The 15,512-nt window shown below is 38.0% G+C and overlaps 1 long non-coding RNA gene across 5 annotated transcripts; it reads left to right on the top strand.

Annotated features, from left to right (window-relative positions):
• The first annotated feature begins 894 nt into the window (after nucleotides 1-894).
• On the top strand, nucleotides 895-5,150 carry LOC133740349 (uncharacterized). 5 transcript variants are annotated; one of them, XR_009861150.1, is made up of 8 exons: nucleotides 895-1,641; nucleotides 2,268-2,316; nucleotides 2,737-2,856; nucleotides 3,549-3,646; nucleotides 3,832-3,960; nucleotides 4,051-4,104; nucleotides 4,213-4,341; nucleotides 4,462-5,150. It is a non-coding gene; the product is annotated as an uncharacterized LOC133740349 (long non-coding RNA). The 5 variants fall into 5 exon arrangements; XR_009861147.1 differs by having other exon boundaries at nucleotides 3,549-3,691; nucleotides 4,468-5,150; XR_009861146.1 differs by having other exon boundaries at nucleotides 3,549-3,691.
• The last annotated feature ends 10,362 nt before the right edge of the window (nucleotides 5,151-15,512 follow it).

Here is a 15,512-nt window from a genome sequence, read left to right as displayed (position 1 = left end):
AGCAAGGCCGTGTGCCTCCCCTGTACGCTCCCCGACCACATGCTCGAAACCTGCACACTGTTGTAGGGGTGAGCTTTCGTCCTCGCATGCCCAGTAGGGGCCGACCCACCCATGCTAGGTTTGAAAAATAATATACTTGAAAATATTTACTACATAATATTGTGCACGTTTATCGAAAAATACTTTAAAAAAAAAGCAACCACAAACATTTATTCTCTTTGATAAAACATATGCAACATGCTTCACACAACTTGGAGCTCCGAGATACTTACCTGCCGGCTAAACTCAAACAAATCGGTGATCGACCCTGTTCGTCATCATTCGAGAACCGGCCAACTACTCTGTAGTTCTTGTGACTACAAGTAGCGAAAGTGTCCATTTCCTGGCCCTGAGTCTCCTATGACTGGTTCACTGTCGGTACTCACCCTTCCTCGACAAACATACGAGCACAGCCCCCTCCGGATGTTCACGGTTATCGACACCGTGGGATCCCTAGGAATCAACGCGTCTAGGTCCCATTCACTTTCAGGTCACAAGTACAAACATACAATGGGTACAGTATCTCAACATGCAAGTCTAGCCTCGGTTTTCGCAATAAACAATTATCAGTTATGGAAACACAGATATCACGAGGCATCGACTAATGAACAATCAAAAACATACTTGCAGGCAACATACTATTTTACTAGAGCATTCCACATATAGAAAAGCCTCTAATAAGGAAAAGACAGCTCACCCTACTTGGAATTGGAGCGCTCGCCCAACTTAGCTTTGTTTCCGACTTTCGATACTTCATCCAATTTCATGTGCACACGCTCGAGTCCTTTAACAAAAATTATACCGATAAGTAACTAATTCATAACTCACTTTAAAATTCACCAAATAACCCATCTCTACTACAATAAAGGGAGGCGCCAGATTTGGTGTCAAAGCTTCACCAAATTTTTGAACTCCCATAATTACCCATGATTTAAAGAACAGTTCAACTTAAGTGAAAATTATCAATAAGGGATAGCAATGTAAAATACAAAAACATAAATAAGAAAATAAATACGGAATCATTGAGGAAAACAGAAATTGCCGGCAGTTAGCACGATCTGCTCGAAGAACGACTGGCGGGGCGCACGATTGGAGACGGAAGGCGGACGTGGGAGATGATTGGAGTGGATATGGCTTCCTTATTATTCACCCCACTCTCAATTTACGGTTCATATAAAAGGAGAAGGGAAAGAGGAGCAGAGCAAAATCAAACCCAGAAAGAGGAAAAAATTAGAATCAAATCGGAGACTTTCAGATTTCGTGTTCCATTGATTTGGCATTGATTTGGGTGTCCTATTTCCATTGATGTGGGCAGAGCGGATTCTTAATCAAACCCAAAAGGCAGAGTAATAGGTATCAACTCGAGCGACAGTGTTGCGGATTCGGTAGAGGTCAGCCTTGATAATTGTTTCCAGATTTTGAATTTCATTTATTTGGGTTTTTGTTTTCGATTGAAGTTCCATGTGTTAATTATTACATTGGGTAATTTCAAAGAGTGGGTGATTGCCAAATGCTGCTTCGCTTTCTTTCAATTTTTGCAGGTAAATGTATGGGAGATTTCGGAACATTGTGAAAGTTGGTGTCGGCTAATATTAGTTGCAGGTAGTGTTTCTGTATCCTATGTTCTTTTATCTTCAATCACCCAATTTGTATGCATTTCTTCTGCCAAATTAGGACCTAACATGTATAAGCAGTAAACTCTTTTCCACTCGCTTTGAATCATGCTTTTAAGGCCTCTCTGTATGATGTTATTATTACACTAGGAAGAGTGGGAATTGGTTGTCTTTCTACTTTAATATTGTTTGATTTTAGACTAGCTAAAAGGATAGGAGAGGGTATAATGCTGCTCCATTACTTTGAACAGTGGAGCCACCAAGGTTTTAGTAAGGCCATTCTGCAGTGGTTAATTATAACTCAAACAGAGGAACAAAATTAAAATTAAAATCAAAATCGACTCAGTTTTGGCGAATTACCTAAAGGTGAGACTACCTAATTGTGACAGGGTATTTTGGGGTTAAGTTTCCATTGATTTGGTTTTTGATTTTTTGGTTTTGGTTTTCTTTCAAATTTTCTTTTGGTTTTCTCAGGGTTATGCTGTTTTAATTTCGTCAATTTTCACGGAGTACTCCATACTGCTATTCAATTGTTTCTCAAGGATTTGGAGCTTTCAGTATTTTGTGTAAGATAGGTGATAATGATCTACGGTGACATTTACTTCATTTGTTTAGGTACCTGTAAAGTATTTGATTGGACTTGAAAGGAAAAGCGCAAGACCAGGTATGTTAAATTGTTTCATTGTCAACTGTGTTCAATATTTCATCAGTCCTTACTTTTTCTGTTGGATTTCATTGTTACCTAAAGGAGTGTATGTGCAAGTTTATAAACAAAGTGCCCATCTGATGTAGCTATAGCAGCAAAGCTCTTCTAGGCAATGATTTGTGTCCGTATGGTTATAGGAAGTCATAGTACTCTAATACCAATAGAAATTGTTTGCTGTCTGGCTATAGAATTGGTCTAGGTGAAACCTGATTAAACTTTCAAGGCATTTTTTTTAATTTCGTCAATTTATCTTGAGTTTCTCCTTTCTCATTTTTCAGCTGATTCTAATGTATTAATGAAAGATTGTAGCTAATTTTTTTCTTTTCTTCTTATCAAAGTTTACTATTGCTGTCTCTTGATTTTCTGATCTGTTGGCAGTCTTCTTGGTTCGTCTTTCTTGGAGCATGTTAAGGAGATATTGGAACCTGATACTTTTATTGCTGCAGCGCCTTGGGTGTACTACCCAATAATTGAAAAGTATTCAATATATTTGACATAGTAAGTTTCTCCCTTGCTTCATTTATAGTTATTCTAGAATCACATCTCCCCCCTCATCAAGCTCCCAGGCTACGAAATCTGTTGATAATATCTCATTTTTGATATTTTGAATTATTTATTGGTAGGATGTTTATTTATCTGTTATGGAAGTTTACGTATATCATTGTTTTCTTACCCCATAATGTTTGTTCACTACTGACTTGCCAAGGGAGAAAAATGCTGTAACTCAAGGAAAATAGGACTTCATTTTTGATGCCTATGCCTATGGATTTTGCATTGTCATTGCTATGTCCGGGTTTATGTAAAATGATAAAATTATTGATTCAGATTACTCCTTTTTTGCCGTTGAGTTTCTTTGGCTCTCATTGCTTCAGTTTCTGATTAATCAAGTTTTTTTTTCCTTTCTTAAAAATAGATAATTAATTTTTCGTTATTAGTGTTTCTTTTAGTGAATGCCATGTATCATACGATTTGAGCTCCTTAGGTTGATAGTTATACATATCAGTCAACAGCGCTTTGGTTGAGATAATAGTTCAGTTTCTAATACCAAAGTTCATCATCTGCTTTGTATCCAATAAAGTTTTCATGCTTAATATATATCATACTCATTCAAGATCTCTTTAAGCTAAATTTAAGCGCAGCATTTTAACTGGTTTGTTGTCGCACGTGACTCAGATCTTCTATTGTAACAGGCTCTTCAGCGCTTCCAAACCGAGCATGGAAAAGGGTTTCCAACTCATTTCTCCCAGATAGGGGCTCCTGACTTCTATACCATTCAAAGGCCGACAAGGTTGGAAAAAGCTTCATTTTTTTATCACTGCTCTGAACAAGACAGGTCTGATGGTTTGAATTCATTGTATTAAATCCACTTCCTACTCGCATTATGCTCTTTATGATCTTCGCTCATGATTCAATTGCCATGTATTTGGCTATTGAACCTCAAAGTTTATGTTTTCATGTGATCAATCAATGCAGCAAGCTTCAAGGACGCTATAAACACAGACATGCCAAAATACTGCAACCATCAAGTAAAGATGCGGTCTCAAGTAAGGCCTTGATTAGAATTTGATCTAATTCAAACTCGCCGTATTTGATTCCTTATTGGTAAGGATTTCGAGTGCAACTCTAACCCAAACTACATGGATTTTTTTTTTTTTTTTGGAATTTTAATTAATGGCTGAAGTGGTTTTCCAGATTGTTATGGGACAAGTTTCTTCATCACGCCCTCAGCCATCGAATGATGGCCAGGTAGATTAGCATTGTACTTTTCTTCCTTTCATAGATAGAATATAACAACTTATAGAACCTTTTTTTTTGTGACGATTATGTTTTGAACTTAACATAGTTACTATATAGGAACCATCCCGTGTTCATGCACCCAATGCAGAAAGGCAAAGTACAAATACCTCTCAAGGAGAGAGGAGACAATCAGTGATTTCTTCAGAAGCTATTTTATCGCAGTCTCACCCACTGGATGAAGATCAGGTTAATTTGCATGATACATTGTTTCGTTTGTTACATGTAAACAATTGATGGAAACCTTCTCTAATTTTTTTTTTTTAAATCAATTTTCTATACGGGGACACACCCGTCTTCGTATACTAGATGCAGAAAGACAACGTAGAACTAATTATCAAAGAGAGAAGCGACAGTCATTGAATTCTTCACAACGAGCAGAAAGTTTAGCCCGAAGACGTGCTAATTACCACTTACGGCGACAGTCGCGAAATACAAGTGTGGAGAACAGAAGTATGACAAATCAACTAGAAGCAATGGCTGGTAACTTACTACAATGAGTCATCTAAAAGACAAACATCTTCAACCTTTTGTATAACTATTTGGAACAGATTCCTTTCTTATTTTGGTGGCCCACATGTAAATGTTCTTATATATATACCTGTGCTAAAATGGTCGATAAAAGCACCGAGTGTAATGTTTTATTTTTTATTTTTAAGAAATAATTTTGTTATGTTGACAACACGTTGCCAAGTGTGTTAGAAGAGAGTGGTGGTTTAATCAAGACTCCAAACCAAGACCCTTGGAGTTCTAGAATGGTATTTTTTTTTTTTTTTTTTGCTACAAACTATGACATGATGTTGATTGTAGCTTTATGTCATGTTGTACATATCGACATCTTTCCTTTAACCTGTAGCTTCATAGCAGGGATTTGGGATTTTAGGAGCTGATGAAATGCTTAGTTTGTACCTGTATTAATGCAAGATGAATATTGGTTGCTGGTGTTATTTCAAAAAAGAATTACATGTGAATTTCAAAGGCTTATGAGGTTATTGAAAGTTTCTCCTCCTCAACTGTTAACTCCTTACAAACGTGGTCGTAAATTTCACTTTGTCAGTCCATTTAAGTAATGTTGTACGTCTGAAACAAATTGTAGGTACCCCCTGCAGAGGGAGAAAAGAGTAGTTGACATCACTAATCTGCTATAACATTGGTTGTCAGTCCAATGTTATAGCAGATAAGGCTGAAGGTTAACCTTATCTGCTATTTGCAATATCAAACCCAGAGAAAAAGAGTATGGGGTAAGAATTAGCAATATCAAACCCAGAGAAAAAGAGTATGGGGGTAAGAATTAAGTAAGAGTTAGGTAATATGCAGCACAAAAATTATATTGCACTCATAAGTAACATTTCAAACAAGTGTGACAAGAGAGGAAGAACAATACGCACGCGTGAGCGCGGCCCTTCCGCACGCGCAATGCGCGTGCAGGAAGGCTAGTAATCGATAATTATTAGAAACCATTCCCAACAATTCACTTAGAATAGTAGGCTCATTCGGGATATGGTGACCATATTTCTTTCGATAATTTAGTTCGGGTTAAATAGCTGATGCCATTGTCTAGTATTCCTTTCTTAAGCAACAAACACCCTTAATTACACTTCCCAAATAGTCCAAATTGAACCATTTGAGATATGGTGATTAAACTTAACACAAATGTCCCTAAAATATAGTTCGGTTCAACTCAATTGTTTTTCCTTTGTTTTAGCATTCTGTTAATGCTCAAAGTCCGGCGGTAGCCGAACCTTCGTTTAACGCGGGTCCGGTGGGCGGACCGCTACTCTGAGGACCTGATGATCTTCGCTAGCTGTCAAATGAAAGACAGGGCCTCAGAGGGAGACCGCGTTGGGCGGTCTTCACTTCTCCGATGCCTAAGTCAGTCGATGCATATAGACATCATAACAATAAATGAGTAGTAAATGCGTAATTAATGAGGAGAGAGGAGAGAACCTTTTATAGGTGAGGAGAAGGTTGATCTTCTCCTTGTTTTCAATGTGGGACTTATGTGCTTCAGTTCCCAGCGTCAGGAGCTTCTGATGCTATCTTGGCACGACGCGTGGCGGCGCGTCGGCGGTGATCTGGGGGCCATCCGAGGCTCAGGCTGTAGCTCGCCTAGCTGTGTATCCGTAGGCTACTCCTTTGGCGAGAATCAGTACCTCTGGCGGTACCATGAAATCCAATATCCGGGATATGGTAACTAAGAAAGCACTTCTAATTGTAACAGTTTCATAACTTTAATCCAATATCCTAATTTAACTCAATCAAATAAAATCCACCATTTTCATTATCAACTCCCTTCCAACATCAATAATTACTCGCTTTCTTTAACATCATACACAATTTTAGTTAACTTGTCAAAAACCACAAAATCGGTCTCTCTTTGTCCATTCTTGCAAAACAACATTTTCCCAAAATTAATAACAGACAAACCAATTCTCTCCATACATTCAAGCATTCAACCACTTTCATCCTTGTTCATTACCATGGCAAGTTTCCAACACATAACAATATCTTTTCCAATTATCCAGAATTCCACTAAGTATGAACAACACACGGCAAAACAGATCCAAACATCCAGACCCTTACCATTCTTCTTTTCCAAACTAAGAGTAAATTCCAATTGCTGCAATCTACCATCAACAGTCGTGTAAGCACCTAACAAATACCAGATCGTTAGTAACCAACTCTTAACCATTTCGGTATCCCAAAACAGAACCTGTACATGGTCCTTACCTCTTCCAGTTTCAATTGAAACTGACCCAGCAACCTTCTCCTTCCCCAAAACTTCCAGAAACGCAGAAATCCATAACCTCACAGACCTCCAAGTCCTCCAAATTAAACAATCCAAAATTAGGGTTTTCAATCCACAATAGAATAGAGGCGTCAACCAAAAAGAAGACACGACGATTACCTAACAGAGAAGGAATGGAAATCCGACAACCGTGAATAATGGAGCTACGGTGGTCCACGAGCGTGCGACGGCGCGTGCGGCGCCTATGGTCGAAGTTAGAGGTCGGGGCCATGGGGTTTTGGCGATTGACGCGACGCTGATCCTATTTTTGGAGGTGGTATCGCTCAGGCGAGGCCGGAGAACGGTGAATTGATCTCAACAGAAGGAGAGATTTCGGCAGCGCTCTTGCAGCCTTGTCCGGCTTCGGTGGATGGCTAGACTTCTGGGTTTTCCTCCTCCATGTCTACTGAGCCAAGCAATAGCGGCGGTGTGGCGAGATTATGGTCAGAATTCAAGGAGAGATGATCTACAGTGGTTTCGTAGCTTCGGGAATCGCGTGTGAAGGTTGGGGTTGATGCATGGAAGGTGATTCCAGGTGGGTTTTGGTCGGGTTTAGGTGCGGCGTCGACTGGTGGAAGCGGTGTGATGAAATGGTGGCCAGAGCTGGGGTCTCCGGTGGTGGCAGTGGGAAGAAGAAGAGAGAGAGCGAGAGGTCGGGGGAGAGAGAGAGAAGACACGGCCGAGAGGGAAAGGAAGGGAGTTTAGGGTTTTCCAACTCTTTAACCTCCTATTTATACTTATGGGTGTAAAATGACAATTTCACCCTTGCAATGAACCACCGAAATTCTTTTAGCTTTCCTTGTTCGGGTTTTCGGGCTCGTTTCATTAGTCGTTTTTCGTCAATGACGTCTTTAGTCATTTCTCGACTTCATCCTAGGCCCGAAATATGAAATTTTCAATGAAGCCCAATTCTTCTTCTTCATCGGACCAACTTTGACAAATCTTTGTCTCGACAATAATCGTTAGTCTGCCAAGCCCAACTATACTTCAATGGCTCGAATTGTAGTATCGACACTCATGATAATTTCTGAAATAAATTCCTTTACTTAAATCACCATACAAAAATTTTTAATGGCGAAAAATTACCTTCGAAAATTAACTAAAATTTTCAGGGGCTCACATTGCAGCAGCTATCATCTTCCTGCCATGACGAGGAGATCTTCGCCTTGCTCCAGTTTAAGCAAACCTTTGGCATCGACGAATTTGCTTCTGTTGATAAGGGTGCTTATCCAAAGGTTTTGTCATGGAAACCAGCTGCTGCTAAAGGATGCTGCTCATGGGACGGGGTCGAGTGTGTTCAGAGGACGGGTCATGTGATTGGGCTTGATCTTAGTAGCAATTGCCTCTCCGGCTCCATCAATTCGAACAACACCCTCTTCCACCTTGTTTTTCTTCAGAGCCTGAACCTTGCCGACAATTACTTCAATCAATCTCAAATTCCTACTACCATAAGGAATTTTCGGATGCTCAGTTATCTTAACCTCTCTGGCTCTTTCGTTTCTGGTCCCATCTGAAATTTCTTACTTGTCCAAGTTGTCATCCCTGTATCTATCATCCGATAGTGACAGTCCTAGTGAAAGGTTACTGAAGCTAAACTAGTCCAATCTAAAGAGGCTAGTTCAAAACTTGACTAGTCTTGAAAAGCTTCATCTCAGATCCATCATCATTTCTGCACTAGTACCCAATTCCATGACAAATTTATCATTTTTGACATCACTCCTCCTGGAGAATTGTTAGCTGCTAGGCGAATTCCCTGTGAGTATTTTGAAATTACATAATTTAAAATATCTTAGTGTAGAATCCAATCCAGATCTCATAGGTTTTTTGCCTGTATTTCAACAAACTAGTCCTCTCATGTCACTCAGAGTTTCCAAAACAAGGTTTTCTGGAGACCTCCCTTCCTCAATATAAAAGCTTGATTCATTGAGCGAGTTAGTTGCTAGTGGATGCAATTTTTCAGGGTTGCTTCCATCTTCACTTGGTAATCTTAGGCAGTTGGTTTATTTAGACCTTTCAAATCAATATTTTAAAACGCTGAGGAGTAGGCCGAGGCGTTTTTTGGTGAGCCTCAAGAAGGCGTTAGCCTTGAGGCGTATGGTGTAAGCTTTATGTATAAAAGACCTATATTTATGTAATTATTACTCTTATATATACCACATTAAGAGTAACCAAAAGAACATTATTAATTGTCATTCACTCATAATAAATATGACTATTTCTGACAGCATATCAATTAACACTGAATTACTGTGGAATATGGTACTGGTATTATACAATTGGTATTATACACAAGAGACAATCATATACTATTTCGGGCAGCATATCAATTAACACTCAATTAACACAATTATTATAATGACGGCATATCAATTAACAGAAGAGACAATCCTACATTACTTGGCCTCAATATAGTAAACCCAGTTCAGCTCCCATTCATAATCATCACTGACTCTCTATGAGAGCATCAACTTTCATCATTTTGATGCATTACCATACACCAAATCACCAATGCCTATAGTTATCTACACAAGGGAGTCCAATTACCAATGGCAAAGAATAATTAAAAAGTCAAATTGCCTCAATATCTTCCAACTACTACTTCAAAAGAGAAGGACCGAGAACAAGGCTCGGAAGGCTGCTGGAGAAGAACCCATTCCTGAAGAGGATCCTTCAAACCCCATTTTCAAGCCACTCCCCGAGCCTTCACGATTGGACAGCTTTCTGATAACAAATCAAATGTCAAACTACTGCAACCAAATTAATGGGGTTGCTAGACAGAGCTTCAGCAGATTATATTTGACGAAGGCATCAGATTACATACAACTTAAATCACCAAATTACATACAACTTAAAAGTTCCTTACTATGCAATCAACCCATCAACAAATGATGCCCAAAAGTAAGACATTTACTCAGACCCAAATACATATATGGTTGTCTAGACGGGAATAACTCAAACCCAGATAAATATAACCTTGGTTCAAACACTATTTTCAAGATTTATAATGGAATCAATTGGAATCATACCTTCAAATGGCCTGTTACGAATCGAACTCCAATACCTTCAAATGGCCTGCTGCGAATCAAACTCCAATACCTTCAAATCACCTGCTGCGAATTGAACTCCAATACCTTCAAATTGACTGCTGCGAATCAAAATCGAACTCCTAACTCGAACTCTGGATTAGGGATCGAATTTGCTACCTTTTGGAAGAGAAAGGGCTGAAATCGGCTCTCCAACACTCAATTAATCTGGGGTCGCAACCTAGAAAGGCTTTAGACCCAATCTGTTTCAAAACGACGTCATTTTTCATTTGTTGCTGCGCGTTACGCCTTTGGCGCCTTGAGCGTCGCCTTTCACGCCTTGGACGCCTCAACAGCCTCATCGCCTAACCATTGAAACACACTCAGATTCAGGCCAGATTTTTGCTTTTCGAGCAAGGCGCGTTTTTTAATTCATTGTTTCAAATAACACACTTTCTGGCTCAATCCCTGCTTCTTTAGTGACCCTTAACCAACTGTCACATCTGTTACTTAATGCTAATCAGTTCAGTGGTTACATCCCATTTTCTCTTGGAAGTCTAACCCAGCTCATAACACTTTCGCTTGCATCAAATCAATTCACTGGTCCAATCCCATATTCTCTTGCAAACCTCACCCAGATTACTGAGTTAGACCTTTCTGGTAATGATTTCAGTGGTTACATCCCGTCTTCCATCGGAAATCTCAACCAGCTTGTAAGACTTTTTCTTTCTATGAATCAATTAACTGGGCCAATCCCCTCTTCACTAGGAAATCTAAGAAAATTAATTGAGTTAGATCCTTTTTCAAATAATTTGCACAATTCCATTCCTGAGACCTTATCCAATCTCACGAATCTCGTGACGCTTTATCTAGATAGTAATAGTCTGAGCGGCAAAGTGAATTTCCACAAGTTTCTAAAGCTGCAAGATCTCAACACACAGCATGCATCTGGAAATAAATTGGAATTATTGCTCGAAGAGACAAGATTTATGAATGCAACAATAATTTTTCCAAAGTTTATAATTCTGGGATTGGATTCTTGCAACATAACAGAGTTCCCCAAGTTTCCTAAGATATCAATAAAATTTACGATGGTTGGATCTTGCTGAGAATGGAATGCATGGCCAAGTACCGAGATGGATGTGGAATGTAAGCACAGAAACTTTGATGGTCATGAACATTTCTCATAACTTCCTTTCCGGCTGTGACCAACCTCCAGTTGTTCTCTCATGAAGCGGCCTACAACTCTTGGATCTTTCATCCAACATGATTTAGGGATCACTACTAGTACTGATACCTTCACCATCCATCAGGTACAATCTAATTTCAAACAACAAGCTAAGTGGACAAGTTTCACCTTTGATTTGCAATCTGACTTCTCTGAAGTACCTTGATTGTCAAATAACAAGTTGAGTGGCATGCTTCCACAGTGTCTCGGGAACTTCAGTGATAATATGCGAGTTTTAGACCTTCGAAACAACTCTTTTGAAGGTCATCTCCAACAAACATACACGAGAAAGTGTTAGCCAAATAGCCGCCCTCAAGTATAAGGGGTACAAGTAATAGTATAGGAATTTAAGAAAGGTTGTCGAACCCACGAGGATTGGATTCCTTTCACTAGCTAGGGTATTAACCTAAGGAGAGCTAGAATATGCAAATGTACAATCACAAACCTAAATTCACAAGAAATCTAGACTCATGGTGAGTATGTGCATTAATGTGGTGGTAGTGAGATTGTTTGTTGGATAGAGCGGTGAACCAAATTAAAATAAATGCTCAAATGTAACATAAACCAGTACTACTCTAAACTAAATTAGTAATATAATGGATGAAGTTAGGAGTTGGATTGTCTACCACTAACCTCCCTTGCAAGTATTGAAGTTCAAATACAAGTGATGCTATTTTTCTAATTTTTCAAGTACCCTCTTTGCATCCAGCCGGATAAGACTACAAAGGCTTAAACTCCTTTAATGTTATCAATTCCAACCGGATAAGTCTAGAATTAACAACGACCTAAGAACAAATCATATTACCGGTTAAGTCTCAATTCATTGTTCCTAGATGCATGCAAGCAAACCAATCCTAGATCTAGGTGATTTTAACTAACAACCTTCACAAGCACATAGAGGATACTATCATGCAATCAATGCTCAAGGTTAACTACTCCCTAAACATTTTTTCATGAGATGACAAACACAACACATTCAAAGTAGTTAAGTTTGAATGAATGCATTCACTTCTTGAATTAGCATATGAAGATGAAAATCACAAATAACATCAAATGTAAATTAAAACATCAATTCGTACAAGTTTGGCTAGGGCATTCAACCCTAGCCCCAACAAAGTACTACTCACTCATAATTACATATACTAACTTCATAATAAAATTAAACACCAAAATATAATCTAGAGTAAAAGTGATAGAGTTGGCTTAGTGGTGTGTTGGATGATCCCCAAGCTCACGTCTTGGTAGTGAAGGTGGTGGTGGTGATTCCCTCTCCTTCTTGCTCTTGAAAATTTGATGATAAAAGATAGTGAAGCTTCTATTATGTATTGTGTGAATAGGTGGAGTAGATGGAGAAAATGATGATAGAAAAGAGAATGGAGAAATGATGTAGTAGTGGTGGTGTTAATGGAGGTAGAGGATAAGAAATGGTGGTGGTGATGGAGGAAATAGAGTAGTATGGATAGTATGAGTTTGGATTTTGGGAGGTGGATATGGAGATTTTATGAAGGAGATGAAGAGAGAAAGAAGATGTAATGGGGTAGAATGGATGATGGTTTAAAAGTGTAATAAAGGGATGCTTATATAGAGAAGAGAGAGAGGAGTAAAATGATGAATGGAAGCAAAGATAGCAGCTCATGCATTGTAAGAAGCAGGGAGGTGGAGTATGAGAGTGGTAATAGATCCTAAAAATAAGGGAAAAATGTATGGAAGAGATAGAGTAAAAAGAGGGAAGTAATGATGAGCTATTAAAGAGAGTAGAGTAGAAAAATATGGCTAAAGGAGTAGACATGAGTAGCTAGCTCTCTTTATTATGCATGGGAAGTATGAAAATGAAGAGTGTTGGAGTGGTAATGATTAATGATTTTTCTCATTATTAATGTGTTGTTATATTGAGGATTTGTTAATAGAATAAAGGGACCATAGGAGAGAATGTTAAAATTCTTGAACCTCCTAACTATAATCAAGGTCATGCACGTACGGGTACTCATGGATTAGCTTAGGGGTCATCATGTGGCCCTTCGGCCCCAAGCCCGATAGGCGCGCCGAACCCCGACCCGGCCTTTGTATTAGGGCGGGCTGGCCTGACCCATTCTCAAATAGGGTAGGGTATGGGCCATGCAAATGAAGCCCGACTTGACCCTTCGGCCCTATCCGTTTGAGCATGTTAGGGCCACGCCCAGACCGACCCTATAAACCCGCTCAATTAAGCCCTAATAATTTTCTTTTTTTCTATTTTTTAAATATGTTTCTCTTTTTTTCTTTAACATACAACTTAACTTTTTCTTTGTAATTCATTTCCTAAGCTATTTTCTTTAATTTTTATTTCATTTGTTAAGCAACAATTAAATTTGGAAGATAGTTAATTGAAGGGTTAATTACATTTTACCCCCCTGAGGTTTGGGGGTGTCATCATTTCACCCCCTCTACTTTTAATTTTGACTTTTTACCCCTAAACTTTCAAATTTCAATCATCCGTGTCCAATTTCTCCTATTCCGTCCAAATTGGACGTTAAGTCTGACCCTTGAGGGCTAAAATGGTCATTTCAACATAAAAAATAATAATACAATAATTTTTTTTTCTTTCTGTTTTTTAGTTTTTTTTTAAAAGAGTTTTTTTTTTTTTTTGTCTTCAACCTATACACCACAAGTTATAATAGGTTTATAAAAACAAAAAAAATACTCTAGGTGGGTGAAAGCCGCTCGCTGGTCTACGATATTTGTGATATATCTCCGATAAAGTGAATAATTTTAGGATATATCCCCAATAAAGTGAAGAAATATTTGTAAAAAATAATTTTACACTTTATCTGTAAATAAATATATGTACATCCCCAATAAAGTGAAGAAATATCTGTGTAAAATCATTTTTGGTCTACATATTTGTGATATATCTCCAATAAATTGAAGAATTTTAGGATATATCCCCAATAAAGTGAAGAAATATTTGTACATCCCCAATAAAGTGAAGAAATATCTGTGTAAAATCATTTTTTACAGATATTTATTTACAGATAAAGTGTAAAATTATTTTTTACAGATATTTCTTCACTTTATTAGGGATATATCCTAAATTTTTCACTTTATCGGAGATATATCACAAATATCGCAGACCAGCGAGCGGCTTTCAACCACCTAGAGTATTTTTTTTGTTTTTATAAACCTATTATAACTTGTGGTGTATAGGTTGAAGACCAAAAAAAAAACGAAAAAAAAAATATCTTTAAAAAAAAAACTAAGAAACAGAAAAAAATAAATAAATAAATAAAATAAAATAAAATAAAAAACAGAAAAAAAAAATTAATTTTATTTTTATTTTTTTAAATTCTTTTATGTTCAAATGACCATTTTAGCCCTCAAGGGTCAGACTTGGAGCAAGTTCATCCGTTGGGTCACCAAGTCACCCACTATTCACTGCTTTTTAGTGTTAATTTCATCCTCTGGGTCACGAGCACAGTGTATTTCGTGCCCTGGGTCACCATGGTGACCTGCACAGTGTATTTCGTGCCCTGGGTCATGGGCACAGTGTATTTCGTGACCCAGAGAATGAAAATATACACTAGCAGTGAATAGTAGGTGACACCCCCAATGAAAAGCAATGAAAATATACCCAATTTGGACGGAATAAGAGAAATTGGACACGGCTGATTGAAATCGGAAAGTTTAGGGGGTAAAAAGTCAAAATTAAAAGTAGAGGGAGTAAAATGATGACACCCCCAAACCTCAGGGGGTAAACTGTAATTAACCCTTAATTGAATATAACCACCTTAACTTATATTTATAAATGTTATAAGTTAATTCTAATATATATATATACATATCCTGAACCGTTCATTGGTTTAAGTAAGTTAGATACCTTAAAGATCATCAATTTGGCTAAAATTTTACAGAGATGATCTCTACATTAGTACCTAAAAACTGAACGGTTGAAATGTGGATATGAGACCGAAAAGTGACCCTAAACTCCAACATCACACGTTAATTTCAAAGTGAAGCCTCACTCTGGATGAAAATTATATAGATATATATATATATATATATATATATATATATATTAAATATGATCAACAAAAAACAATGAGTCTTGTATTACCTATATAACCATTGAGCCACATTTTGAGGAAAAAATAAAAATAATGTATTTCTTTTTGTTAAATAAAATAAAGTCCTTTTCGGCCCATTTAAACCCCTATTCGGAAGGCCGGCCTGACCCGACCCTTTAGGCCCTATCGGCTTGGGTCTTTCATGCGGGTAAGGGTTAGCATATTTAAGCCCCGACCCAACCCTATCCGATCCTAAATTTTGTTGACTTTGAGTAGGCATG

The sequence above is a fragment of the Rosa rugosa genome, chromosome 3 (assembly GCF_958449725.1).
Source record: "Rosa rugosa chromosome 3, drRosRugo1.1, whole genome shotgun sequence".
Taxonomy (NCBI): domain Eukaryota; kingdom Viridiplantae; phylum Streptophyta; class Magnoliopsida; order Rosales; family Rosaceae; genus Rosa; species Rosa rugosa.
Note: the sequence above shows the minus strand (reverse complement) of the source record. Positions and strands in the feature narration are given on the sequence as shown.